Source organism: Mauremys mutica, chromosome 11 (genome assembly GCF_020497125.1).
Source record: "Mauremys mutica isolate MM-2020 ecotype Southern chromosome 11, ASM2049712v1, whole genome shotgun sequence".
Taxonomy (NCBI): domain Eukaryota; kingdom Metazoa; phylum Chordata; order Testudines; family Geoemydidae; genus Mauremys; species Mauremys mutica.
Window position 1 is genome coordinate 80673287 of NC_059082.1, and position 18413 is coordinate 80691699.

Below are 18413 nucleotides of genomic sequence, written 5' to 3' on the forward strand. Positions count from 1 at the left end.
GAGGAGAAGAACACATACACAAAGCATTCTAAGAATACACCAAATGTCAAAATAAAATGTGTTTTCCATCACCAGGCATTTCCACCTGGGGTGGGGCCTACATGACTCTTTTACAATAATATTTTTCTAAATTACAGTATCTCTTTGAGTCTCCAGGGGGGTGAGGGGAATCAAATCATGTGAAGAACTGTCACCACTGGACATATTCACCTGGGAGCTTATGGAACATTATGAAAACAAACAAACAAAAACATCTGAGTGAGTGTCTCTATCAGGGGTTCTGCTTCTTGTGTGAAGAGAGTGGGAGATGAATTCGTTAGAGGCTCAATCTAAAGCCTAATGAAATCAATGGGAGTCATTTCATTGGCTTAAATAGGCACTGGATCAAGCCCACAGTGTGTTTAGACTTCTGATTTACACACCAAAATAAGTAAGATCAGCAGAGCCCAGTGCATTTGGCTAATGAACGTGTTGTGACAAATATATTCTAATGTGGTGTGTTATGTTATGAAATTATTTCATAGTCAATACAATCTTAAAGGGGCAGGAAAAAAAAGGAGAAGAGAAAAAGAACAGGATACGAGAGAGTCAGATATACATCCAATGCTCTTCTACACAGTAACCACCCCAAAATATATAACCCCAAGTAAATACACATTAATAAGGATGCAGTTCAAAGTAAGTACACTTTTCAAAAGGAGGCACTCTTTAGTGTAGATAATTATAAGAGCAAAATAAACTCTCTTTCTTTCCCCATAAAAATGTTTTACACCACTCAATTAAAGCCTTTGAGATAAAATCCTCTGTCCTGGGTGTTTTCCTTTGCTCTTCACTTTGTCGGAAGTCATTTCAATATTTTACTATCTTGCTAATAAAAAATACATAATGGCTTGCCATGCAATATTATTTCCACTGCCAACTTGCTGGAAGAAGAAAATTTATATTGCTCAGTTGCCTCATTTTACTTTGGAGAAAAAAAAAAACATATGACCTAGCACCACAAGGACGGGACTGGAATTGATCCTCACAAGGAAATATATTTGCTTAGGATTGATGCAGTGCCCTTGAGTAATCAGGGTGGACCAGGCTGGCTGTTGCCTCCTGAAAAGCATTGGGCAGCCATTACCTATATCAGCCACTGCCACTGTTCAACTCCCTCCCCAAATCCCACTTACAATGAAAGAGGAGGAGAATCAACATCTTCCTAAGCATCAATAAATTTCTGCCATCCAATTACACGCCAAAAAATACCACATTGTTTAACTGGTTCCAAGTGAAACAGTGCATCACTCCCCATGTGTTATTTAATACTCTCATAAGTCTACAGTGACTTTCTTGCCCAGCACTAGTGAAAAATACATTACGTACTTCTAGCAAGTTCCAGTTTTATAAAATAGTTATTTGATTACACCTTTTAAAAAAATTCTCAATCACAGAAGTCTTCAGCGGGTACTGTTCAGATCCCTGATCATTCTTTTTTAAACTGATCTTCCATAATGAAGCTATGGGGTCACCAGAAGGAAAGACATTTGTTAAAGGAGGTTCTTTCTTTCAAACAGAAAGAAAGAACTTGAGGACGAATATTAGGAAAAAGACTTCTTGGGGCACGTTCAACCGTGACCTGTAAAGGGGCGGAAGTCAGTTTTCCTTTGTGCTCTGGGGATGTCTAACAAATTTCCCATCCTGCCTACCATCAGCTCAGCTCCACTGATGTTAGCAGCAGGGGGAGCTCTAGTGTAGACAGGGCAGCATTTTAAGCACATCATCTAATTCTATCTGAGCAAAGCTATATGACATGAGGCTTGAAATGCTGATGAGTGCCAACATTTAGGCTTCACTTGCATTCCCACCGCTGTGACCATCAGAGCAGCTCAAATGGGTGGTGGGGAATTTATGGGAAAAGTCTCACGGCTGAGATATCTTCAGTGTGACTTCTTTCCTCTTAGATTCCTAGATCTACTTATACCCACTTACTGATATGTGCACGAGTCTAGGATGAGCTAAGTTACACACTGGGGAACCAGGAGTAGGTGTATTGTTACATTGGTTTAGACTCTCTCTACACTTAATTCACTTCTGAGTTTGGCCAGTTGACGCTGAGTTCTAGTAAGCTGTGGAACAATCTCCTAATGGAAGTGATGGAAGCCTAATTGCATGGGACTTTTAAAATTAAATTGGACAGTTCCCCAGAAAGTCCATGGTAGGGAACAATACTGGAGTGGCAGAGGGACAGGTGTAGATCTATTGGGGGTGGGAAGCAGTGAACTAGAGGCTGATGATTTAGTCTGGTGTTTTAGAGTTTGAATCCTTTGACTGTTGCCTGAGTTCTAGGATTTGTCCTCAATACTAACCCACCTCCTGAATCTAAGGCAGGGCCTGGCCCTGTGACCTATATTCATATGAATGAACCTCATTTCTTACACAAATTCTATTCAAGTCAATATGCCATGCCCATCACCACGGTATCTGAGCACATAACAGTCTCACTGGAAGTGAGATTTTCCATATGAGGATTACTCATGCAAATAAGGGCTGCAGGATCAGATCCTTAAATTGTGTGCTGTTTTTGCCTGGTAGCACTGTTAAACATCTACTTGTGATATCCAGTTTTTCTATTACTTATTGCTCTTAACTTCAGCTTTTGGTGAAAGCAAAGAACACAGAAGAGATTGTTAAGGAGCGTTAAAAAGCGGAATACAGAGACTGCTCTAGAGGACAAAGCATCCGTATTGATCAAGATGTGATCAGCTGGCCATGAATTGGATTATGTTCTTACAATCATGCATTAAGCAGTTCCAAGGGCAATTCAAAAGAACTCTTGTTTTCCATAATGAACCTCATTTAAAAAATCCAAATGAACAGTTTTTTAAAGTGAGAAAGTGGATTTTTAAAAATTTCATTATTGATTAGTTCAAAAATGGATTTCCCCCCCTTCTCCCCAAAAAGAGGTTCAAAACAATTCACCTTCAAAGGAAGAAAGGTAAGCCCTAGATGAAGATTTGCAGGGAGAGGGAGGAAAAATAATGATTAACTGAAAAATCAGGGTTTAGAATGGAATGCTGCTACTCAGGGTTAACTGTGGTGCCACTAAAGCATACATGGCCACTGCCAGAGATACCTTCCAAGAGCACCATGTATGTTGTGTGAGAGGGGAGATGGATACCTTCCTCACCCTGCATGCTACACAGTGGGCTGCTAGAATCCTAGCTATTCTTATTCCTGGGGGAAATTCACCCCTGTGCAAAGGATCGCCACTTAAGCTCGGATTTTGCGGGCTTAAGTGGGACCTAAGCAGTGCATGGGTCTTATGATGGTTCTCTGCAGGAGGGGTGACTTTTGCCTGCCTGCAAGGTGTGGTTGAGTCTTAGCGTGACCAAAAACACCACGCGCCCTAGAAAGAACACAGATGTGTGGGGTAGAGCATGGCCCACCCTGCCTTGCACACTGACCGGTGATGGAGGACGTGCATTCTGCATAACCAGCCTCAGCTCTGCATGGGCAGAAAGCCTCCAGTCACCACCCCCGATGGGGTACGCATCTCCACCAGCGCTCCTGCAGGCAGCTCACGCTTTACACACCAACCGAACCCACGGCAGCTCAGTTAGTGTGGGCACACGTGCTTGCACACTCATACACACATGCTTCCCAACAGTCTCTCATGACTTGGAGCCAGCGGACCACCTCTAAGAGTCCCATCTCCATGGCCCACTCCATCCTTGGCCTCTCTACTCATGCTGCCAGAGAGCGTTACCAGTCATGGTGGTGGCTTTGTGCTGTGGACATTTGCACACTAGCAACGAGACTGAATTCATTTCACATAAGTGCTGGCTTTATTTTTCTAACCTCCCCCCCACAAGTCTCCTCTTTCAAGAAAATACTCTTAGATTTAATGACTCCCTCCCCATGCCCCCATATGAGAACAAAGCGGATAATAAGCCCCTCAGGAAACAAAACATCTTGTTGTGTCATACAAATGTTGGGCTGGAAGAGACCTGGAGAGCTCATCAAGTCCAGCCCCCTGCACTGAGGCAGGACCAAGTAAACCTAGACCATCCCTAGCAGGTGTTTGTCCAACCTGTTGGGCATGATAAATAGGGTCCTGCAAAGACCCTATTACTAAACAATGAAAAATGCAGGAGTTATAAGAAACACAGGCAGAACTATCAGACTAATTAGTATGTTCCCCAACATTTCTCAGAAGGCATTAGCCATGGCTCAAGTGAAATATTTTACAGAGGAGCTCCCTTTCCCTGTACGCCTCCTGCTATATGCTATATTGAGCAAACCACTTGCTTTTAAAGGGAAACTCCTCATTTTTGGCTCACAGGGCTTGATTCGCTGCTGCCATTTTGATTCGGTAGCTTTTATCACCCACTTTCTTTATCATAAAAGATGACACCTGGTGCAGAGCAATTGAGGACAAGGCCCATTATGTAAATGTCTGGGTCAGAACCTCAGCTGGTGAAAACCGTTGACTTCAATGGAGCTACGCTGATTTGCCTCTGATGGGAGACTGGCACTTGGCTTGTAAAAAAAAAAAAAAAAAGTGTTGCAAGTAGAACAGAAATGTCGGTTACTGCCAATGAAACTTGCTGAGGTTAGACTGCCCTCTGCTGTGGTAAAGAGTGTTGGCGCCCAGAAAAGCTGTGTGGGAATTCCCAGCTCATGAGTTCTCAAACTGGAGTTGTCAGGGAGTCATGGCCACCCGCCTTCTCTTAATGGTTAGCTATTGGCGTGTGTTTCTTTTCCATGTTGTAACATGGAGTCATATTATGGAAGTGGCTGGGAGCCTCTGCCCCACCAGAGTTCCTACTGGGGCCGTTGCTGGCTGGAAATGTAGGGTGTAGATGGGTGGGTGAAGGAGACCTAGGGGTAAGCTGGGACTCTGGAGGTAGCTGGGTGGGGATGGGTGTCAGAGGGACGCTGGAGTATAACAGGGTGTAGTGATTGTGCGGTGCACAGGGGTAGGTATGGGCTGTGGTAGGTGGGAGGGGTAGGGCATGGACCATCTTGTTTGTTCTGTGTTTGTACAACATCCGGCACAATAGGGCTCTGAGATGCTACTGTGATACAAAGAATATAATAAAATACGTAAGATGGCCCACTTCTGGAGGTGGGTACAGAGGTGCCTGGGATTGCTGGAGATTTGTGTAGGGGAGCGGCTGGTGCAATAGGCTGCAAGATGAGGAAATCTAACCTTCTGCAGCAGCTGCCCCCTGCTGGCTGCTTCTTTCAGGCTCTGATCCAGCATCGGGATCAGCGAGCGGGGAGGCAGAGAGACCACCTGTTCCATGGGCCCCGCAGCAGCCCCACAAGGCAGAAGGCACAACTGCAGGCAAACACCTTCCCACCGCCAGGTCCGCTGAGAGAAATCTGGTGCCCCACCCTGTTTGCTGGGCCCCACCCCCTCCCATTTCACTTTATTTACACAGCCGATACAGATGTTTTGGGAGGGCCCTGAGCTTGGGGCTCCAGGACAATTGTCTCCCCTTTTCCGCTCCTGGAGAATTTCACAAAGGCCATCACACTGCTCTTTGCGGGGGAAACAGTCAGTGACTCCCAGCTTAGATGGCCCGTGGTCAAGTGAAAGGCTCCTGCTCCCATTACTGAGAATCTCAGTCCTCCTGTCTGGCTACTTTACATGGACCCTGCTTTCTATTGTGAGTGTCTGAGCCACTCTTATCCTGTCCATGCCTCCTGCATACTGGTGATACCAGAGGTAAAAGGAACTGGCTTTCTGCTGAGTCATTGACCCAAGGGAAAAAATATATATATAAAAAAGCAACCCACCCACTACAAAAATGGTTTTAAAATATTTAAGCTGCTCTGACTTTCCAATTACACTGATGCAATGTAAGCCTCTTTTTTCAAAAGCAAGGTTTAGAATAATACAAAATGCATTAGCAGCACTAATGCAAAAGATCTGGATCTAACCATGCCAAAAGGCCAGTCTCCATAATACAGTCCTAATGAGGCACAGAATGGTGCAGGAAAGTTATGTGCACAGGGAGGCAAAGGATAGCATGGGTACTTATTTCAGACCCATCCATTATCAATGAGCAATAAAGGTTTGCGACCATCTAGCCCAAAGCACTGGAAATAAATTGGTACTTTGGCATGCTCCCTAACAATACCCTCCAGGACAAATCCAGCTCGGACATCAAGGCCCGGGGTCAGCGTGGGTATGTGCAGTCATGCTGGGGTGCAGAAGATATTCTCTTCGCCCCCCAGGTTGCCAAGGAAATTTTCTCACACTGAGTCTATCTACTCTCTATTCCTGGCTCTAAACATGCACTATCCACCTAGTCAGGGAATAGATCTTTCCGCTCCTCTCTTCCGCTCTCTGTTTTCCAGGCCATCAGTCCTTAGGCTGCGATAGCCACTCCTATAATTGCCTCCATGGTGCATGGGATGATTGTTAGTAGATCAGCACTGTGGTGAATCCATCTGTCCTCCATTCTCTGCTTCCAATCCCCAACTTACCCCTACACCAAACATCTTCACTCCCACCCCCTTCCACTGCAATAGCATAGCATCATCCCCACGGCAGGCTGGGTCCTTGATGGCTTGCGGCGGGTGGGGGGGGGGGAACAGAATAGCAGAATGTAACCCTTCAGAGAACAATAAATCCACTAGCCGCAGGGCACTGTTCCCAGTTTCTATTTAAGAGCCCGGTTCTGCACTAGTGATATCAGTGGGAGTTTTAACACTGGCTCCCGTGGGCCAGGTTACATTACAACAAAAACGGCAGTTGCACCTGCCCAGACCTGCTGAAGTCAATGGCAGGTGAGGCGTGGCCCTATCTGCCCTGTGCCTTACAGAATGGCAGTGACGCCGGGTCCTACCAGAGTGTCCCAAGCAAATGAGAATTCTTCCACACCCAGCAGCTGACTGACTACACCAATCTAAGCAACCACATTAAAGCCACGGACTCTAGGGATGGGCTACGTATAAAAATCAAGGTTAGAACATAAAAAGAACCTAATGCAGCTGTCTCGGACTGAAGTACCCTCATACCCAAATCATGGACCCTGCATGTCGTTTTCCACTGGTCTGTTTAGCCAAATACTTTTGATGCTCCTGAAATGCTGCGTGTAAGTCTGACATTCATTAAATGAAATCCCAGGCCTGGTGAGACACCCCTCCCCCGAGTCTGAAATATTCTTTTTATCATCTGATGTTCAGGTGTTTCCCCTTTTACAACCCTGCCTCGAGGAAACGAACAGTATCAGCAATTTCTGACAATACCTCACCATTTTAATGCAATAAAAAGGAGATTTTTCTGCTTTTATTTTAAAAAAATGGGGTTATTTATTGATCAACATTTGGACCAACCTCTTTGTCAGGGGAATTTTACAGTGTTCCATTCCTCTTAAAAATCTGGCTAATCAAAAGAACTCTGACTGAGATGTAATGTTTCCCCAGCCTCAGAAAATCCCCACTGAATTTTTAACAGGATTTTTTTTTAAATGTGCCTTCCCCCTTTGGTCAGGGACATTTGCTCAGTATGGTGTGCTTTTATGCTTTGAAGGAGATTGGGAAGCTGTGAGGTTACAAAGCAAAGAAATGAGTTGATCTGAGGATTCATATTGAAACCATGTAAACTCCTATAGGTTTACAGTATAGATTTCTGCACAGAATTGAAGAGGTCTCAGTAATGGGCAGAGCTGCATGTGACTGTTCTGGTGTGTGGATACACACATTAAAAGAGGAGAATCAAAGGTGGTATTCCCATCTTTATACCATCTACTCTTTCTTCCCTGGCTCCAAGTATTCACTACCACCCAGCCCAGGGAATGGATCTCCCCCTCATTCATCAGCTATACGTTTCTCCATGATATGCATCACCATTTGCTAGATGCGCTGATATGTTCTTCACCTTGACCCAAATTCTCCCTTACTCTCCTGCTGCAGCAGCGATGTAAAATGGGCATGTAGAAGGGTTAAAGAGCCCTCAGAGAACACCTCCCATCGTAGGAGAGCAGCCAATGTAATCGTTCTACACTAGCTCTCCTTCATGTCTCAGCAGCTGTGCAGATGTCGGGAGGTGGGGGAAGGACAGGATCAGAAGGGTGCACGGCCAAGTGCACCAACCAAGTGGCCCATAGGAGGTCATTATAAAGAGGTGCCATTTAGAGTAGCATGGGGGTTCCCTGCATAGCCCAGAATGAAGGATGCCCAAAGGTGGCTTCAAGCCACTTTGATGCCTAATGTCCTCCCATTCCTGAGTTGATATACGGGATGGAACACATGGAATCTGGGCCCTTGCTGAAGTTTTGAGGCCCATGTGTGTCTCACTACTCTACATGTCAAGGATTGTAACAAATTACTGTACACAGTACAGTCAGTATGGATGGGCAGAGTCCCAAACCCACAAGTAACACACACACACACACACACACACACACACACACACACACACACACACACAGAGCTGATGCTCCCAAATGACTCTAGTTCTTGGAACAATTCTCTTCCTAGGAATGGAGGACAAAGGATGGGAAATGACCTCCTGGCTCATCAAGTCCAGCCCCTCCTATACAGGCAACCTCCCCGTTGGACTGTAAGCTCTTTGGAGCAGGGATTGCCTTTTTGTTCTGTGTTTGTATTGCACCTAGCGCAATGGAGCCCTCATCCAAGGCACCACAATAATACGAATAAATAAATATTAATACTATAATCCCATTCGTAAATGTATCTAGCTCCATCTCATTCTTAAGGGATGGGTCAGGATTTTGGAAAGATGTGTTCAGTTTTTTTGGTTGACATTTTGCTTTTAATCAGGGGTCCATGCTGGGATGGTGAGAAAGGTAGCTGATGGAGCTGAGAAGTTCCAGGAATGCATCTTGGTGAAATGTGGGCAAGGTCTGTCAAATTAAGGGGAGTTTGTGGGGATGGTTTTTCTTTAGCTAGAGTTACCCGAAGAAATGTGAAGACAGGATAAAAATCACAGAGGGAGCATTTTAAAAAAAAAATCTGCTGCAAAAGTTAGTAAGTATTTTTTCTGGGGCAGAAAAGAAAAATCATGGGGAGAATTCAACTGTCTGAAGAGGTATTGGGCCAAATTTAGAGATCAAATTCAGTCATTTAAGTGTGAAAAAGCAAAATTTAAATCCCATTTTTTTTATGCACATTCAATGGAGCCTTAACTCTGGAGTCACCCCTGATGCCTCTACACCCACATGCACACACAGTGTGGGCCCACTTGTGCCCTGCTGCACCAGGACCATGCGAGAGAGCAGGAATGGCGCAAGGAACCTCCCCTGTGCAGCAGCCCAGTGCAGCTGAAACCCCTTGCACTTCTGAGGTTTGCGCTCCTAGAATGGGAGAGACACTAAAGAGAAGAGCAGAGGACAGAGCATGTCCGTCCCCCTGTCCATTCCACGCCAGCCAGCAGAGTTGACTGGGCGTCCAGAAGAAGCTACTACAGGCTTTATCTCCTGAAGGAGTGTAGCGGGGGCACGCTGCCCTTGCATGCTGGGGGACACCAAGAAGCATCCCCCCCACCCTGGAGGGAGAATTCCCCTGGAGCTCCCCCACTGAGCAGTGCAACTGCACAAGTCACTCCCTAACAGCCCTTTGGGGGTGATTTCAAAGGCAGTTTGGCACCTAATCAGAAAAATCAGTGCGATTTAGGCACTTGCCTAACACTGATGCATTTGAAAAATCTTCCCTGTCATGCACTCAGATTCCATTCGAGTGACCCTTCTCTTGCCCACTTCCCTCCTAAACACCACTCAGCCTAGCCTTGTATCCCCCGAAGAAACACGGCTTAAAAATATATAACCCAAGGCACTAATCCATGCATTACAACTGCATTCCAGGCCAGATTAAAAATTCATCGCTGTCCCTCATTATTTTCCTCCATTGAAAGCTTTTCTCTTTCCCCCAATTTGTGTGTGTGTGGAGGGGGGAGGGGGAAGCTGGAGGGGAGAAATCAGGGTTAAGACTTTTCCAGTCAGTCATGTTAATTTCCTTCCCTGTTCTAGACAACTAATGAGATCTGCGTGGGCGAATGTCTCCTGCACCGTGTCAGAACTACCCTCACATGGATTGAGGCATGTGACTGGAGTACCACTCTGTGTGTGTGTGTGTGCGCGTGCACACACACACACACACACACACTGTATGCTCTCAGACTGAGTAGTGGGGCTTGCCGCTGATGAAGTACAGCAAATCCCTTCTTGCTTAAAGGTTAAATCAATACATTATCCACTTTATTAGCCATTTGCATGCTGGAAATATTTGTGCAGAAAGCAAGTGGGTCTGTCTCTTCCCCTTCTTTGATTGTCAAGCTCATTTCTAAGACAACCAAACCAGAGTTCAGCCTTTAACCCTCTCTTTGTTCAGGAGATGCACAAGAAAAGAAAGGGGATGGAAAAAGCATGCTGCATGGTTCATTGTCCATGGGGACAGGGTGTTAGGCGTCCATTGTGGAAAGGATTTAGGAGTGAGGTTACAGTTCATTGAAATGAGGTATTTAAAGCACTGGGTTAAGCCAGGTGCCGTGCAAAATAGCCACAAGCTCCCCAGCTCCCCCACAAAGCCACACCCCAACGCTGACCTGCATCTCTTCCTGCTTGGACAGCATGGGAAGATTACCCAGCTCCTGAGCAGCCAGTGTAACAAGTGTGGCAGGTCTCAGGCCTTTCCCCGGTGGACAAACATCCATGTCACAAAGGGACATTGTCAGAAAACAGGATGATGTGAGAATAGTGGCAAGGTAGTGTAGCCGATAGGGCATGGGAGTGGCATTCAGGAGGCCTAGGTTCTACTCCGGTTGGGCTTACTGTGTTACCTCAGGCAAATCTCTTCACCTGTCTATGCCTTTCCTGTCCCATCTTTTGGATATAGGCTCTTTCGGATAAGCACTGCCTCTTCCTATCTGTTTGTGCAGCGCCTAGCGCAATGGGGTTGCAATCTCTGCTGGGCCCTCTAGGCACTTCTGTAATAAAAATACTCAATAGAATAGGCAGGGGGACTAATCCGTCTGGTCTCCAGTAGAGGCAACATCTCCCATTCAGGGATGAGGGGCTTGACAGGGGAAGCTTGTATTGATTCTGCCTGAAGTTAGAGAACCTGTTTTGAGATGAAGGAGGAGGTCAGGACCGGCCTTCTGGCATCTTTCACCAGCATGAAATTCACACACGCTCCCACAGAAAGAGAAGCAGAGGCAAACTAGCTTTCAAGGGGTAGTTCTTTTGATGTGCCCCAACAGGGAGCAGGATGAGACCAGCCTCCTTATTTCCACTCATACATAAATCAGACGTGAGCTCCCAGAGGCACGTGTACATTAACTAAAGCTGGGCGGGAATGTTCAGTCAACTTTTTTTTTTTTAAATTGAAAACGTGGTTTACACAAAATCAGAATTTTCTGCAGGAAACTTTCGATTTTGCCAGCATTATTTGCTTTTTCCATCAGGAAAATCAAAACAAAATATTTCTTTGGGGTGAGGTCAAACTGAATCAAAATGTTGAGTTTTGGGTCAGTTTGACATTATTCTCTGTCCCCTGCCCCTGAGCTACCACGGTGCATCATGGGACTTGTCATTTGGGTTTTTCACACCTCCACTCTCCTCAATGGGCCAGATTCCCTGGCTGAACTACGTTTCCCATTATGCTCACCTGAGGTTGAATCACCGTGGTGCATCATGGAAGTCACACATCCACAGTACATCATGAGAGTCACAGTTCATCTGGAGAGCCCAATCCATTAAACCGGGCTCACAAAGCACCTGAACTACAATTCCCAGGAGGCACCATGACAGTGCAGGGAAACACAGACTACTGTAGAACTGACGTTAAATGGAATATTTCAATTTGGAAGTGAAGAAATGAAACTTTTTGACATTTCCTAATAAAAATCTGTTGCAACTTCCTGTTCCTTGAAAAACTTTGGTACACAAACAGGAAATACCAATTTGGGACCATAACAAATGTAAAAATATTGAAAGGTCCGTGGGATGGAAATTCTGATTTTTACCTAGCTCTAACATAGGGTCTCAATGAGCTCTTTGTAGACTAAATCCTGGTCACTTTAGTTATGCCATTTACCCCCAGCTGTCCTATCTAGTCCCAAGCAATCGCTTCTTCTCTCCTTTGATCTAATTTCTCCCTGGGTCATGTCCTGTCTAAGCCAGAGTGCAGCCCCCAGGAGAGGGGATGGTTTCCAAGACTTTCAAAAAATGGTTGTCACTGGTTTAAATGTCTAAATTTGACTTTAGGAGCGTATCTGTAGGAATCCATTTTAGAAAATCTAAAACAAAGACTCCACATCAAGGCGCTCACCCTCTTGGTTACGTACCAGGCAACATATGGCCCAAGGATAAATTTGTTTATGCAAGGGAAAGAAAGGAGAGGTTCAATGGAAGATGAGGACTTCAAATCCAAGGGGTCAAGGAGTCTGAGAACACTTTGGATAAGCAAAACTGTGAGTAGTAGTTATCCTATATGAACTGAAGACCTGCATTTGTTGAGGTACATTCACTACTTCAGCAAGCCAAGGACAGTATTAAAAGCAAGAGTTAAAATCTTACATTCAATTATCTGAGAAACAGGACCCCCGACACAAATCCATTTGCTCAGAGCAGAAAGCTCCAGTGAATGCATCAGCTAAAAATAAGCTCATTTCCTACAGCAAAACCTCATACCTGCTGCTGGAAACCTGAATCATAGTGTCAGCAAGATATCAATCTCACAACACAAACAGAACCTTTGGCATTTGAAAACTATTTGGAGATACGTGGGTGGATCCCAATGGATCACAGACAATCCTGGATCAGCCAGAAACGAACATCCAAGTGGCAAACGTAGAGAAAACATAAAAGGGCCAGATCCTCAGCCTGTCTAAGTCAGTGTCACTCCACTGGCGTCTGAGGAACAATGATGGTTTACACCAGTTGGCCTGAAGTTCTCCTTAAGGAGACTGATTGCATTTAATTCCAGTCCTGGTGAAAATGGCAGCAAGGGTTTTAGTCAACACGTGGTGATAAGTGATCTCCTCTCCTGATCTACCGCCCTGCGTTTGGTGGAGATGAGGTAATTGCATAGTACATCCTCTCAGAGAGCAGCAGAGGTTCATCCTACCTGGACTCTCCCCTGGCCATGCTGAGAAGGGCTTCTTACAACAAAGTAGCTAGTACTTAACTGGTACCAAATTTGAATGTACTATTATTGTGAGACAAGATATCAAGTGCGCTACTAAAATCTCAGCACATTCCCAATTACAGCTACTCTTCCTTTCATCCAGCCACTCTGTAATTACATCACATGAAAGCAATCAAGTTTTCCTGGTAAGATTTATTCTCTGCAAACTTATGTGGCTTTATCCTCCTGGGGTCCAATCCTGCAACATTTTCTCAGGTCTGTCTAAGATACCATTACTGCAGTACCTGAGCACCTCGCAATCTTTACTCTCACACACCCCTGTGAGATTAGGCAGTGCTATTATCCCCATTGACAAATGGGAAACTGAGGCACAGTGTAAGTGACTTGCCCAAGTTCAAAGGCAGTCTGTGGCAGAGCAGGGAATTAAATCCAGGTCTCTCAAGTCAAAGGCTAGGGCGTCACTTGGGTGACTGAACCCATGGGAGCACTCACGTGAGCAGGGGTTGTAGGATCAAATCCTAAATAGCTGGGGCTGGATTGTGCCTTTAAGACATGGTTTTGTCCTGGGTGGAGTGGCAGGGAGCACCATGAGAGGCACAATACCTTCCCCATCTCCCCGCTGTGCCAGACTGCCACGTGCCTTTATAGAAATTAGCTTACTCCTCCCTGTGCACCGATCCCTTCACAAACTTGTCTACTGCCTACTCCATTTTGACCCCTTTGAGGCACTATAGGCCATAGGAGGAATATGGAGCGAGCAGTGCCTGCAATTTTATACCTGCCACACTAGGGTGTGATGTGGGGGAGGCTCCATGTGCCTTCCTGCCCCACTTCACAGCCATGTAAGGGCCAGACACAAGCTATTTTCTACCTTCATTTTAGTCCCATTATTTCCCTGGGGGCAGAAATCAGACTCCCAGCGCAGTAATTGCCAGGAGAGCCCTTTTTTCCTTTTGGGAAGATCAGTACCCGCTTTGCTTTTCTCCTTTCACCTGGTACTGCACTAGATGTCCATGAAGTTTCATAACTATTTGAACCAATGGCTCAGAGTAAGTTTTTGAGCTAATTAAATTAAATACCCTAGGATGCATATCACACACACCGGCCTATTTGTGCTTGTTCACATCTTACAAGCATTCTCTCCCCTGCTCTCTCTCAATAGTTATTTTTACAGGGTTCTTAGTCCTCAGCTTCTTTTGAGTCCTGTTAACATCCTCCTACCTTTTGAATGGCCAGGTGCTTTGAGTAGGACGAAACATTGGAAAGACAGCACAACAGAGATGATGATCCATTGCTTTAATCTGATGTGCTGGCTTTCTATGTTCTTTTTCCAAGGACAATGTTATGTAGATTTAACCAGAATGAGGGGCAAAAGAAAGAGAGATACCCAAATCAGAGGAGAGGAGTAGGAAGAGGACAGAGTTTGGGATTTGTAAGACTCCCTGGGCAGCAGCTTCACCTGACTGCTTTGTGGGCAGTTGCACGTTTTATTCTTGTCTCGGCAGAATTAATTACATGACAGGCAGATGTCAAGACTTTTAGCTTTAGCAAGACTTGCCTGGGTCAACAAAACCCAGCTGAAAGATGGTGTGTGTTACAAGCAGTTACTGAACATGCTATTTAAGACCAACACAACAGTAATATACACAAGTCCCTTAAGGGCTGTAAGAATGCTGATTCTCCTCAGGAGTATGGGTCAGCATTACAGTCTAGCATCTGGTGTGCTCCATCACTTGGTATCATGTTGCACTTAAGTAGATTGGGCACCTAATGTGAATAGAGCTGAGTCAGGGAGAGAAGTTTCCTGTGTCATTAGTTCATTGTATCATTATTATTGACCCTGGAAACGCTGGGCCAAATTCACCACAGTACACCGCTTTAGTGAAGCCATTTTCAGCACCATTGTAGCTGCCTGCTAACAAAGTCAGGAATGGAGCTGTGAGAATAACAGCTTTTTTGGGGTCAGCAGCAATTCTAAAAAATAATCAAACAAACTGTTTTGGGTCAAATCCAACAATTTTTTAAAAAAATTCTGGCACATTGAAGAGTTGAAAGAAAAATGTCACTGCTGCTTGAATGTAGAGTCTTCTTACAACAAAATCAAAACATCTCATTTCAATTTTGACTATTTTTCCATATTTTTGATTTTTAAAAACTAAAATGCAAGGGCATTTTGAAACAAAAAAATGAATTGCTACCCAAAAAGAATCAAAATATTTAAATTCAGATTTTCTTTTTACCCTAAACAATTCAGCAAAACTGAGAAAGTCGCAAAACATTTCAGAATTGCAGCATCTGGGTTTTTCACTGAAAAACAGTTTTGGCTGAAAAATGACACCCAGCTTTAGGAGACTCATGAGGATCTGAATGTAGATTTGCTTGATGAAGAGTACGTCTACACTGCTGCATGCCTCTCTTACATGTATAGCTGCCTCCTCCCACCCTCAGCACAGGTATAAATAGCAGTGTAGACCGTGAGGCCTGGCTTAGATTAACAGAGCAAAGACACACCAGAAGGGTAGGGGTATAAACCACAGTACACACCCTAAATAGCTCTCTACTCATTGCTGTTCTGAGCAGTGTTGTGTCCCACTGCCTCCCTGGTGCCAGAGCATTTCCTGGCTGCCGAGCCTTTCACTGACACACAGCCACACACTGCAGTGTGGACACAGCCTGCTTTTCCCTGCGGTGTGTAGCTACATGTACGCTGACAGCGGTGTGGAGTGTAGATGTAGCCTAAATGGAAAACGCTTTCTCCTGATCCTGTGTATGTAAACAACCACAGCGACCGTAGAGTTGCTGACGTTGGGGGGGGGTCTGTGTTGTGTAACAGCAGAACCCCCCCCGATGCATTGGGCCATATACACTGCTGGTGTAATGTACTGAAGTGACTGACCTTGATCCATGGGGTGGATTAGACATGGGGCAAATACGTTAATAAGGCACACTCAGAAGACAGATCTTCAATCCCATGTTAAGGGGGCACTTGCAATTATCCACAGACAGTTTACTTTCACAGATAATTGGCCGCTTGCATATCTCTATTCGCCATGGCAAAGGCTGATTTAAATTGCTATGTGAAGCATTAATTAACAGTAATTTTGCCTTCATTCAGGCTCAAAGAGAACAGCCAGTGAAGCATTCACACATTGAACGGGGCTTTTGGAAAGGAGTCTGCTAGCATCAAATGCAGCTCACTTACACTGACCTTGATAGCTCTGGTGGCTGCACTGATATCTTTTCCCACATTCTCTGTCTTAAGATTTCTTCCCAGTATGGAAATAGGTTGCTGTACTCAGCTCCTGCAGTACATCACTTTGCTTTCACTGTTTATTGTTGTTCCTGGGTTTTCTTTAACAAGCTGTTGAACACCAGGGTTTCCCGTGCACTTTGGTTATGCTGCTGATCAGTAGCTATTCTGAATTAGGGAACATATGCTAACATTAGCCCATACTATATACACACTGGCCTGAGTTCTCCTTTACCTTTAGGCCACATTACACCACTCTGGCCTCAGAATGGATGTAAATTGCATTTCTGCCTGCTTGAAAGCCCCTTTATGCTGCCAAAGTGGTGTAAAGAGGCCTTGGTGTAAATGAGGATGAGACCAATTACGTATATAGACATTATATACTACATGCATTTGTGTATGATGTACATATTGGAGACAGATTTAGAGATAGAGCCCAACTGATCTTCCTCATGGGTTTTCTGATTCAGGGCACAGTCCCTGGTCTAAAATTTCAGGGCAACTCCCTCCACTGAGGACTTCGCCCAGCAGCAAGATAAGCAGATGGCCAAGATTCAGAAAAGACATTGGACATTTATGTGGATGTCAAGATTCCCAAAGTTATCATCATGACAACAACATTTTGTGGAAGGGCTGTTCAAACTCATGTTTTAGGGCATTATCCAATCTCTAGCTATTAGAGATCAGGATGAGACTTTACGTAAGGGTCAGATTGTCCCATCTTTGTCTACCATGGGGTCTGACACCTTCCTCTGAAGCATCTGGGACAGCTCATTACAACACACTGGACTACACAAATCTTAGGTCTGACGTGGTATGGCAACCCCTATATTATGCTGATTGCTAGCCCCGAGCCCTGCCAGCTAAGGAAACAAAGCTGCAGCAGTGCTGGGAAAACCAACATACAGGGATGGAGAACCAAAACTTTTGTGAAATGCAGGATTCATAAACCAGGGGGAATGCACAAAACCCCAGTGTTCTAGGGTGAGCAGATGTCCCAATATTAGGGACTTGGTCTTATAGAGGCAACTGTACTCCCCACCCCACCCCCCCAAAAAAGTGTCCCGATTTTTCACATCTCCTGTCTGATCATCCTACCACTGTCCACCTGGGGGACATGGAGGCATTTTGCATGAACACACAGTTTTGTAGAGCGCAGTGAATTGCAGTTTGCATCTTCACCATATTTTCTAAAAAATAAATGAGATCTTGTACACATTGTGGCCAAAGCTTTCAAATTTGGGCGGCTCAAACTCAGGCCTCTAAATCCATGTTTTAGTATTTGTATTTTCAGAGGTGCTCAGTGTCAGGGCTTCTCCCGCTCACATGACACTGTCCACACCAGCGCTTAGACTGGTGTAAATTACATCAGTCAGGAAAGTGTCTGTTCCACACCCCTGAGTGACTTATGTTACACCAAAGTAAGCACTGCAGTGTACAAGCCCTCAGCAGGAGCTGCCCATGCGAAGTGGTAAGAATCAGGCTCTATGGTTAACTACTGTGGCAAGGCACCTCCTCTGTCTAGCCAGACTTTGCAATTCCCCCTCTGGGGGTGGCTGGATCTGGGGTAAATCTGCCCCCTCGCAACAGTGTTTGTCTTCCCCCTCTGGGTTTACTTAAGGGTATTTTTGAGGTAGGGCTCAGGGCAGGCCCAAGGAGTGCTCCTCCACCAAACAAATGTACAAACCCCAAAACAAAGTGGGTTACCTGTCCCTGCTGCCTCCTTGTGGAACTGTTGTTGGTCCCAGGGTGTCAGTCCTTCCCCTAAACCATCACTCAGGTTTAGTTGTTGTCCCTACAGGGGGGAGAGCAGCCTATCTCCCTGCTGTCATTAGCCTTGCAGCAACTTCTCTCTCCTCGCTAGAGGAGGGGTTTTAAATGGTCTCAGGCAGCCCTTAATTTGACCCAGGTGTCCCTACTTGACCTGAGGTAACCCCTTCTCAGCTTGTAGGGAAAAGGGCCTTTATCATTGTAGGCCTAACATACCTGCCTTCCCCCACCCTCTTGCAACCCTCGTGTCCCACCTTGATACTAAGCAGCGGGACCTACTGCCATC

At 45.3% G+C, this 18413-nt stretch overlaps 1 protein-coding gene across 5 annotated transcripts in view; it reads right to left on the reverse strand.

The window, feature by feature from the left end:
* The window catches only part of CACNA1H (calcium voltage-gated channel subunit alpha1 H), a 590082-nt gene that overhangs the window by 564151 nt on the left and 7518 nt on the right, over nt 1-18413 (reverse strand). For 4 of the 5 annotated variants that reach the window (XM_044981154.1, XM_044981155.1, XM_044981156.1 and 1 more), the window contains exon 1: nt 18065-18208. The exons of the other annotated variant lie outside the window; for it this stretch is intronic. The gene's annotated coding sequence lies outside the window, so the exon portion shown is untranslated. Of the gene's footprint in view, nt 1-18064; nt 18209-18413 lie in introns of those variants that run through there. 5 annotated transcript variants of the gene reach the window in all.